Consider the following 10,419-nt stretch of genomic DNA (forward strand, 5'->3'; position numbering starts at 1 on the left):
GTGTACGGGGGTGTGTTTGGCGGCTAATGCGAAATAGCTTGCTGCTCTTCACCAAGCGCTTCGCTGATATCACGCTACAGGACGCCACTTGAAAACATGGGTGTTGTAAAAGTGTTTGTGTTGCCATGGGGATTGCATTTTGTCGGTGTTCCATAAAACTATTAATAAAGTCTTTAAAGCTCAGTGTGCTGCTGACACATATTTGGCAGTGTGTATGATGCGTATAACCCCAGTCTTTCATTAAACATGTATGATGTGGGCCTGGGACAGAGACTCTTGGGAGACACCAAAGATAAAATCAGTTTCCCCTCATCACATCACCCACACAGATTTGTCTCCAAATGACGTGTAGCAACAGAAGTTAGGTTCACTGGGTAGATGAATGGAGAATAGCTTAATTATTAGGTAAATTAATAATTTCAATAATTAAGCTTTCAATGATTCTATTGGTGCAACTGATATAATCAGTGAAGTTTAATATACCTGATTTACTGAAGCACATCAGTTTAAAACTAGACAACACCACCTCAACACAAACAAAAAAATAATAGCACATAATAAAATTCTGATCGTGGAAATACCTTTAGTCAGAGCTTTCATGCACACATACAAGGACACACACACACACACACACACACACACACACACACACACACACACACACACACACACTCAGAACATACAAAGCAACACACTCGTCTCATCCCCCTCCTGTCTGGCACACAGCCCTAATTAGAATAACAAAGAGTGCCCACACTTTGGGGCGGAGCTTAGAGCCAGATTTCCAGCCCAGTGAATGAGGGGGCTCTTATAATGAGCTTTGTGTGTGTGTGTGTGTGTGTGTGTGTGTGTGTGTGTGTGTGTGAAAAAGGGCTCCTCGCTACAGCTGTCAGCCGGGAGAGTGATATCAGGGCCGAGCAGCTCCCTCTTTTTGTAAGATTAGGGTGAGAAAAAGAGTGAGGGGGGGCATGGCACAAAAACATATAGCCAAGCAATTATATCAGTCTGCTCAGAGGAGTAAAAGTCTGCCTGACTAAAGTGCGTCTGCAGTGATTTTTAAACTTTAGTCTTGAAATGTTTATACATTCACAAAATACGTTTAGGAACAAAAATGGATTACTGATTTGAACTAATTTGATTTTTTTTTCTTTAAAAAGTCAAATGAAAACAACAAACAAACAAACATAAACTAAATTTGGAATTAAGTTTAAAACAACAATGAATTAAGTAACAGCCATAAAAGAGAGTAAAGAGATTACTTCAACACAGAAATCAAATACTTTTTTAAGGCTCTAAATTTATCATACAATTCCTCTTTAGAATATATATTTGATTCATTTCAAATTTCAGCAATCAGCAGGAAAGTTTTTTTTTTTCTGCTAGGTTAACAAAGAATCTCAACAATAATTCATATGTTACAACATTGCTGCACTGGCAAAATGCCCAAAAAAGTTCTTCATGGCAGTTACGGTCAAATTTGTCAGCACACTCCCTCATTTCAGAGTTGTAGAAATCTGCAAAGTTTCAACAAAGTTTTCAGGCCACAAAGATGAGTGTCTCAACTTTTCTGTTCAGTCCTTTGTGTCCAGCAGGCCTGCCGTCCAGAGACGGGAAAATGGGCCAGCAGATGTCCTCTGGCATCAGGTTTTTCTTGTCTTGAAGTCTGAATAAGACAAAAGTGTTGGAAGGAGAAGGGGACAAAGTCCATTCATTCCTTTCAACCCCCATGCAACCCCCCTAGTCACCGCACCAGTTTTTAGTCCCTTCAATAAGACAATCTCACTTCATCTCACACACCCACCTGCCCTCACACACACACACACCCCACACACCCCCATCTCACTAATTAAACACACTCACTTTCTAGACAGTAGGCAAGCCTTGATTGGTCAGCAACCCCCTCCCCCTCCCCCTCCTCCTGCCTTACTGCTAATATGCCCCCCCTCCTCTTTTTTTTCAAATGGCAGTCCCCACTCATTCTGATTGAGCCCTGCTATTACATAACCCTACATTACTTGCCCCCACTTTAAACATTTGAAAAGTTTAATTGCTAAAAAAAATGGGGGCATAAAAGTAGTCCCACTCATAGCCCCCCTCCGAATATCCTCGGTAATTTAGTTGCCACCTGTGCCTTTCCAGTGATCAGAGTTTAGTCACCATGGAGCTGGAAAGTATGGCTGAAATTATGGGCTAGCTCGGCAAATCCTATGGGCCACGTTGCCAAGGACGCGGGGGTAGGTACCTCCCCAGCCTTTTCTCTGCCAAAGTGGCGGCTGTGTCTGCATCTGTATGCAAATAGTCTGAATGGTATAGAAAGTATGTATGGTGAGATTGCACAGAGTCCTCTCACCAGGGGACATCATAGCTAAATTGGATAATTTTGGAAGCAATTTTGTGGGCAGTAAGCTGTTGACCGGCTGTTATGGGAGACACTCATTCAGATGTCTGTGCCCGAAAGTGCCATCTGCAACAGTTCAAAGAATGTTAATGCTTCAAAATGAGTGTACTCTTTGCCTGCATGGCACATGTGGCATTCTGGGAAATTCTGGCATTCAGCTTTCTTCTTGTTGATGCAGTACATGTTATAGATAGATAGATAGATAGATAGATAGATAGATAGATAAATAGATACTTTATTGATCCCCCAAGGAGAAATTCAAGGTCCCAGTAGCTTAAGACATCACACACAACATACACATACAACATAAACAGTAAACGGTATGATAAAATAACAAATCCACATGAATAATATGGACAGTAAAATATACTAAATCAAAGATCCACATGAATGTACTAAGGGATGTATAAGCATGAGGCGCTTGCAGTGATAGGGCAGGGACTGGCCCTGTGATTCAGTATGGTAAGGTGCTCTTGAAGTGTCATGGTGGTAGTGCAAATAAGTCTAACAATGCAACAGTGTAGGGACAAAGTCCAGCAAGAGACCAGCATTAAATATGGACAATATAAGAGAAACATGTAGACATAGTTATATAAGAACTACAGCAGTACAAGTATACGTTTGAAGTAATAGGGTAACGGTCATTGGTCAAGTAGGCCACAGTCCAGACTGGGGGATGGAGGGAGGGGTTGTGCATATGGGCTAATATAGCCAGTAAACAGTGTAGACAGTGTAAGCAGTAAACAGTGGGCCAGTGGACAATCAGTACACAAACATTCTTATAGGTCAGGAGGTAGTGGAAGTGGAGGAGTAGGTGGAGAGGCAGACAGACTATGCAGAGAAGTCTATCTCTAGTCTTCCCTTTAGTGAAGCATTGAAGAGTTGTATGGCCCTGGGGGCAAATTACTTCCTCTTTCTGACCCTCAGTTACCAGTTGCATGGGTCAATTTTTCAAAATTAAGCTAGGTTTTGTGTTTTCACGAAAGACCATAAAAGAAGCTTTCAAATGATATCAATAATATTGACCAACAAACTACAGAGATAGACATTAAAAGTTATGTTTGTACATGTGACAAAAAGTCAGGAGTAATGCCTGTGAAGTTTACTAGTGGTGAGATGCTATCTGCCTTTTTGTTTGAGTGTCACTATGATTACATGTCAATGGACTTGCATTCACTGTCAGAAACGTCATGTAATGTCTGCTGCCATTATGTACTTTTAAAAAGCAAACAAAATGTTTAATGTCACCATCATGCCAGTTTTGATCAGTTTGTCAAGTGCAAATAAAGTGATTACTAGAACTCTGGCCAAACTAATCCAGTCTATTAGCTATAACATTAGCGGTAATTCATCAGGTCTAGCATGCATTTATGACTGAAATAATGGTGGACTTGACTTGATACATAGATATATCTGAAAGTGGACGATAATGGTAATCAGACAATTTTGAATAGATGACTAGTATGTTAAGATGTTTATCATCATTAAGCTGTGTTAGGTCAGCTGGCATGCAAAGTGATGTTAGATGCGGTTTTGAACACATTGTTATATATAGGTGTAATATATGCATAATATATAGGTGTAATATATGTATAATATTAAATTATATAAAGACAAAACTCAATTCCAACAACCACAATGTTCTCTCACTGCACTTTAGTGCAAGGGAGGCACTTCTGGGGTTGTGTTCCAGTAAAGCACGACAGAAGCACTCGCTGGTCATTGTTTGACCCCTGACCACCTGGAGGTGCATGGAACACAAGGGTCATGACCCAAAGTGACCTTTCTCTTCATCTCCTCAGAGGAGCAGGTGCTGCACATGCAATGACCCCAGAGGGAAGCTGGAGCTGAGGCATCAAGAGAGCTTCTGATTCCCTGGGTTTAATATGCCACACGTGCCATTCTCCCAGGAGGCTGCAGCACATATAACATTTCAATTACGATGTAATGATTGCAGGGGTGAGAGTGTGGTCACTGCATCACTCCTGAATTCCTATTTTAACCATACTGACCAGGAACATAACATACGTTGCATGGGCCCTCCACAAGGGCATCACATGTACCATACATATAAGGGATAATGTATAGAACGCCGGTCATTATGGGGAAAATAAGTCCCGACAGGGCGAACCGGACCCTGACATGCCAGCGGAGGGGTCTTGTTTCGCCCTGAAGGGACTTATTTTCCCATAATGACCGGCGTTCTACATATCCCGCTTTTATTATCTGACTACTTGCCAAAACAAAAAAATAAACTCCACGATATGTCTCTTTACACTTAATTGTTACCGTTTAAATTAAAGTGGCTTTTGCTGAGAAACAAATAGTTTGCAACACACGCTGAACTTGATTCAAACATTCTTTAGAACACAGCTGATCAACCGTCTGCTTTCACTTTTAAATGAAGTTCCAATGCAAGAAGTGACCGAAATACTTGCGGAGTGATATGATCAGCAGCACAAAACCCGTTGCCATTGACAGCGGTAATTATAGACCCTTTCAAGAGAGTTCCATTATCAGCATCATAGTTGGCCCCACAAGACTTCCTTTTAGATAGATAGATAGATACTTTATTGATCCCCAGGGGAAATTCAAGGTCTCAGCAGCATACATACAACACAAACACATTTTTTAACATTCCATATGTTATCTTATTGCAGAGGAAGTAGATTGGGGCTCAAATAGAACGTTCAAGCATTGTTTTTGTTTTTATTGTTGAAAGGGTCAATATGTTTGCAGAGGTAATTACATGAATTTATTTTACCGTAGAACGTTGGGAAATCCCATTCAAGTCAATGGAGCGTTCTACTAGCATTGTGAAGAGCCGTATAATAAATGTTGATCATAAATGTGTGTGTATGTATTTAATTAATGATTGACCTAATGATAGTGCTCATTGTTGCTAGTGATAGTTTTGGGATCTTCTGAAAACATCTAAAGACTTATATGTTTATCTAGTTTCTAACTAAATCATTTTCCTTACAGACTCCAGGTTTGTACAGTATGTTTATGGTTATTGTTATTATTTGTTTCATTCTGTGAAGTTTCTATTAATAATTTTACAGATATTTTTTAGACTCTCTATTTAGAGTAGACCATATGACATAACTATAAACTGATCATTTTAATGTAATTGTAATGTTTATTGATTTGTCATTGTAAGTCGCTTTGGATGAAAGTGTCTGCCAACACTAAGACTAAATGCATGAACATAAACATGTAACATACACACACATACACATTTTAATTATCTTAAATACTTACACAGACTTTTGATTAAATTGTTCTCTCTTATTTCTGTCTCTCTTTTTATCTCTCTCTCACATACTGTATACATGCACTCACACGCTGTCTTTCTCTTTCTCCCTGCCTCTCTCACTCTATCTCTCTCTCTCTCTGTCTGTCTCTCTCTCTCTAACTGTCCCTGAGTTGCAGAGATAAGACTGCTTTATGACTGTAAATCTGTGCCGGTCACAACAGAGCCAGGAAGCCAGGAGTGAGAGGCTGGTGTGTGTGTGTGTGTGTGTGAGAGAGAGTGAGGAGTGTGTGTGTGTGTGTGTGTGTGTGTGTGTGTGTGTGTGTGTGTGTGTGTGTGTGTGTGTGTGTGTGTGCCCGTGTGTGTGTGCATGCTTGTGTGTGTGTGTGTGTATATGTGTGTGAAAGAGTAAGGAATGTGTGTGTGTGTGTGTGTGTGTGTGTGTGTGTGTGTGTGTGTGTGTGTGTGTACGTGTATGTGTGTGAGTGTGTGTATGTGTGTGTGTACATGCATGTGTGTGTGTGAGTCTGTGTGTGTGTGTGTGTGTGTGTGTGTGTGTGTGTGTGTGTGTGTGTGTGTGTGTGTGTGTGTGCATGCTTGTGTGTTTGTGTGTGTGTGTGTGTGTGTGTGTGTGTGTGTGTGTGTATGTGTGTTTGAGAAAGTAAGGAGTCTGTGTGTGTGTGTGTGTGTGTGTGTGTGTGTGTGTGTGTGTGTGTGTGTGTGTGTGTGTGTGTGTGTGTGTTGGAGGTGGAGGGGGGGGGGTGGGGTGGGGGGGGGGGGTGGTAGGGGTAGATCATGAGGAGAGGACCACCCGAGGTAAACTCATTAAGAGCCCCATAAAAACCTTCTGCTCGGACGGCAGGACTCTCACAGATACTCCAGCAACAATGCGGCCAATAACAGCAGTGGCAAACAATACGGCCTTCTAATTAGCGGAGCACTTCCCTGTGACATATGCTCCTGGGCTCTGAGAGAAGGATGAGAGAAAGATGGAGAGAGAGAAAAGGAACAGAGAGGAGAAGAGAAGAGAAAAGGGGCAAGAGGAGGAACGGCCTCGGGCGCACAGACAGCAGGGCAACCACTGTGAAAGAGTTTGGCCCCCATAAATACATCGCAACACAAAAGCACACAAGAGCCAGTGCAACTTTATCCTTGAGATAAGAGGAGACTCATTTTTTATCTGTTCCATTTTCTCTCCCTTCAATGGGAGAAAAGACAAGGTCCCATTCTCTCTCTAACCTTGAGCAACATAGAATTAAGGGCGAGCGGGCAGTGCGTTAACAGAGTTTGACATTTTAAATTTAGAATCAATTATTCAAGAAATGCCTGGAAATAGCCTTACTGGTGACAAGTGGACAGGACCTTGAGTACAAAGTAGTGAAAAAAGTTAATTCTGTAAGTGCAGAAACTCCATTTCCTTGCCAGATATGAGGTTTAGCTGCAGGTCAGTAACGTCCGCTCCTGTGCCTCTTGCCCCCTCCCATTCTCTCATTTACACATGCAATTTCACCCTTCCTGTTCACTCTATTTTCACTCGCTCACCACTTCCACTCTCCCCGGTGTGAACACGTAATGAGATTTTGCTTGAAAAAAAGGAGTTTTTCCCGGAGTGATCACACAAGGGATCTTGCTTTTCTAAGACCCTCAAGCCTCTGTCTGATGCTGCAGTAACACATTTATGAACATGAGGCCTGCAGAATACAATACATTTTTATAGTTATCTGACATCCAAACTATTGCGATTTTTCTCAGTTTTGACCTGAAATGCTATCATCGTTTGGAGGAACAGCTCATATTTGAATCCTTCTTTTTTCCAAGGATGTCAAACACAGTACTTCCAAACAGTCCAGGGCATTTTACAGCTTCAACAATGTATAATAGGAAGTCAATCATCTGGAAATGAAACCACTGCAATAAATGAAAAGATATATTTTGTTAGAGGCATTTTATTCGTATTGTCAAGTACCTAAGAATTCACAGTGCCAATTCTCATAGTCAGCATTTGCTCAGACAATGTCAGGTCACCCTTCGCAATCAATCATGCAAAACTCGGTACTGGAAACCCCAGCATCAAACCCACATGCCCACACCCCCTACATGGTGTGAACTCCCTCTAGCTCTCTCACACTGCTGACCTTTGATCCCTGTGCTGACATGACCCTGTCCCCAAAAGGTCAAAGATCCCCAGGCTCATGAAGTAATATGTTGCACACAAGTCTTCATAAAGGCCAGAGCAAAAGTACAGATCCGAGGGTGGACATCTGACCTCCGCCACAATACAGGAGCACCTCAAAGCACCGGCACATTTCATGATTTATGAAAGTGTCTTATAAATGACATGTGGTGAAGTCCCTTTATGTCATATAGCACAAGAATTGACAACTGAAAGTGGAATTCAATAGGGATTACATTACACACCTGACTGTAATAGTATAGGGATATGATGTGATATCATTCTAAGCCACTGGGTTGTGTTGTTGAGTTGTTCTATATTGTGCATACAAGTCAACAGACATCCAAGCTCTGTACTACAATGAGTAACGTTTACTTAAAAGAATTTAAAGAACTTTAAAGTTCCGTCCCTCTTTGTCTCTGTCCTGAACCAAACTTCAGACTCTACTAAGACGAGTCCCAGCTGTGCAACTCACACCTGAATGGAGTTGCCCTATAGTTGACAAATACAATATCCTGAACTTGAGCCTGATTAATGGTTGTATTTTCAGTGTTTGATTGTTGTTAGTCTGCTTAGATGCAGTGCTGGTGCTCTAAGTAATCCTTTAATGTGGGGGTAATATTTCAGAATAACACTGAGGTCACACAATCAATCACAAATTGCTTGGAGGAATATATGCAAATGCCATGCAAAAACATGAATCATTATGCAACCAGTCTAGTAAGGCTAAATTATTCAGTGATTATCTTTTATGAATAAATTGCACTTCCTCTGAAACCATTCTGCATAATTTGTTGAATGAAATGAACATAGAAATGTTACCATTACACCATTTGTTGGTCACTGAAACTGTTTCTATGACAAAGTGCTGATTTTTATGGATGCATATATTATTAAATCAATCATGAAACCAATGTGAAAATCAAAGAGAGTTTATCAATGTTCTTAAAAATAACACAGTTGGATGCAGCTGATGCTGCAATGCAACAAAATAACACAAAAGGATGTGTGTCCTGTAATTTCCTCCCCTTCTGGTGTCTGTTGCCTGTGCTCAGCAACATGGCTCTGTCCAGCTCAGCTCAGTCCTAATGTCTGACCCTGGGTGTGCTAAAAGCCGTTACCAGCTGCCCCCTGCTGGTAGAAGAGCGAAATCACCTAGAATAGACAAGAGAAAGGCTCCCGTATTGACTACGTATGGTAAATGTGATTAAAATGCCTTCATATATTGCAGGTCTGTGTGTGTGCGTGTGTGTGTGTGTGTGTGTGTGTGTGTGTGTGTGTGTGTGTGTGGGTGGGTGTGTGTATCCATGTTACTGTGTTATGTGTTATGCATGTGTGTATGTGTGCAGGGATGTAGTGAAGGCAAAACACACGTAAACACCGTTTACGCACCTCTGTAAATTCGGAATAGCGTTTACTCAACTCTAAATTGCGTTTATCCACCTCTGAATACAGTACATACGGAAAGTATTCACAGCACTTCACTTTTTCCACATTTTGTTATGTTTCAGACTCATCTTAAAATGGGTTCAATTCATTTTTTCTCATCAATCTCTACACAATACTCCAACACTCTACAAAAAACAGGTGTTTTGTAAATTTATTAAAAAAAATAAAAGACTGAAATACTCAATTTACAAGTATTCAGACTTTGTTTGACGCTTGTAATTGAGCTCTGGTGCATCCTACTTGAGATGGTCCTTGAGATGCTTCTACAACTTGATTGGAGTCCACCTTTGCCTAAGTTAATTCACTGGACATTATTGGGAAAGGCACACATCTCTTTACGTTCTCATGGTTGATGGTGTATGTCAGAGTTAACCAAGCCACAAGGTCGAGAGAATTGTCCGTAGACCTGCAAGACAGGGTTGTGTGAAGACACAGATCTGGGGAAGGATACAAGAAAATGTCCAGAGTAGACCATTCATTCTTCATTATCAAATGAAGAATGAATCATTATCAAATAGAAAAGTTTAAAACCACCAACAGTCTTCCTAGATCTGGCCGCTCAGCCATACTGAGTAATCCGGGACGAATGGCCTTGGTCAGACAGGTAACCGGGACCCAATGGTCACCATGAATGAGATCCAGAGTTCCTTTTAGAGGATGAGAGAAGCGTAAAGAAGGACAAACATCAGTGCAGCTCTGTGCCTGGTTTCTTCCACACACACCGTTGGGAATTGTGGCCAAATAGTTCAGTCTTCGTTTCATCAGACCAGATTATTTTACTTCTCATGGTCTGAGAGTTGTTCAGGTGCTTTTTTGGGAAACTCCCGGCTCATCTGTCCACTCTACCATACTGTAAAGGCCTGATTGGTGGAGTGATGCACTGATGTTTGTCCTTCTTTACGCTTATGCACCAGAGCTCAATTACAAGCGTGATAACAAAGGGTCTGAATACTTATGTAAATGAAACATTTCAGTCTTTTATTTTTTATAAATGTATAAATGTTGTGGAGTGTTGTAGTAGTGTGTGTAGATTTATGTAGTGTGGAATTGAATCAATTTTAAGATAAGTCATTCTACTCTATGTGCAAGCTTTCGGTCAGATGACCTTCTTCAGGCAGAGTAAAAACACATTAAGGCTACGTT

This window comes from Alosa alosa, chromosome 4 (assembly GCF_017589495.1).
Source record: "Alosa alosa isolate M-15738 ecotype Scorff River chromosome 4, AALO_Geno_1.1, whole genome shotgun sequence".
In the NCBI taxonomy this organism is placed as follows: domain Eukaryota; kingdom Metazoa; phylum Chordata; class Actinopteri; order Clupeiformes; family Clupeidae; genus Alosa; species Alosa alosa.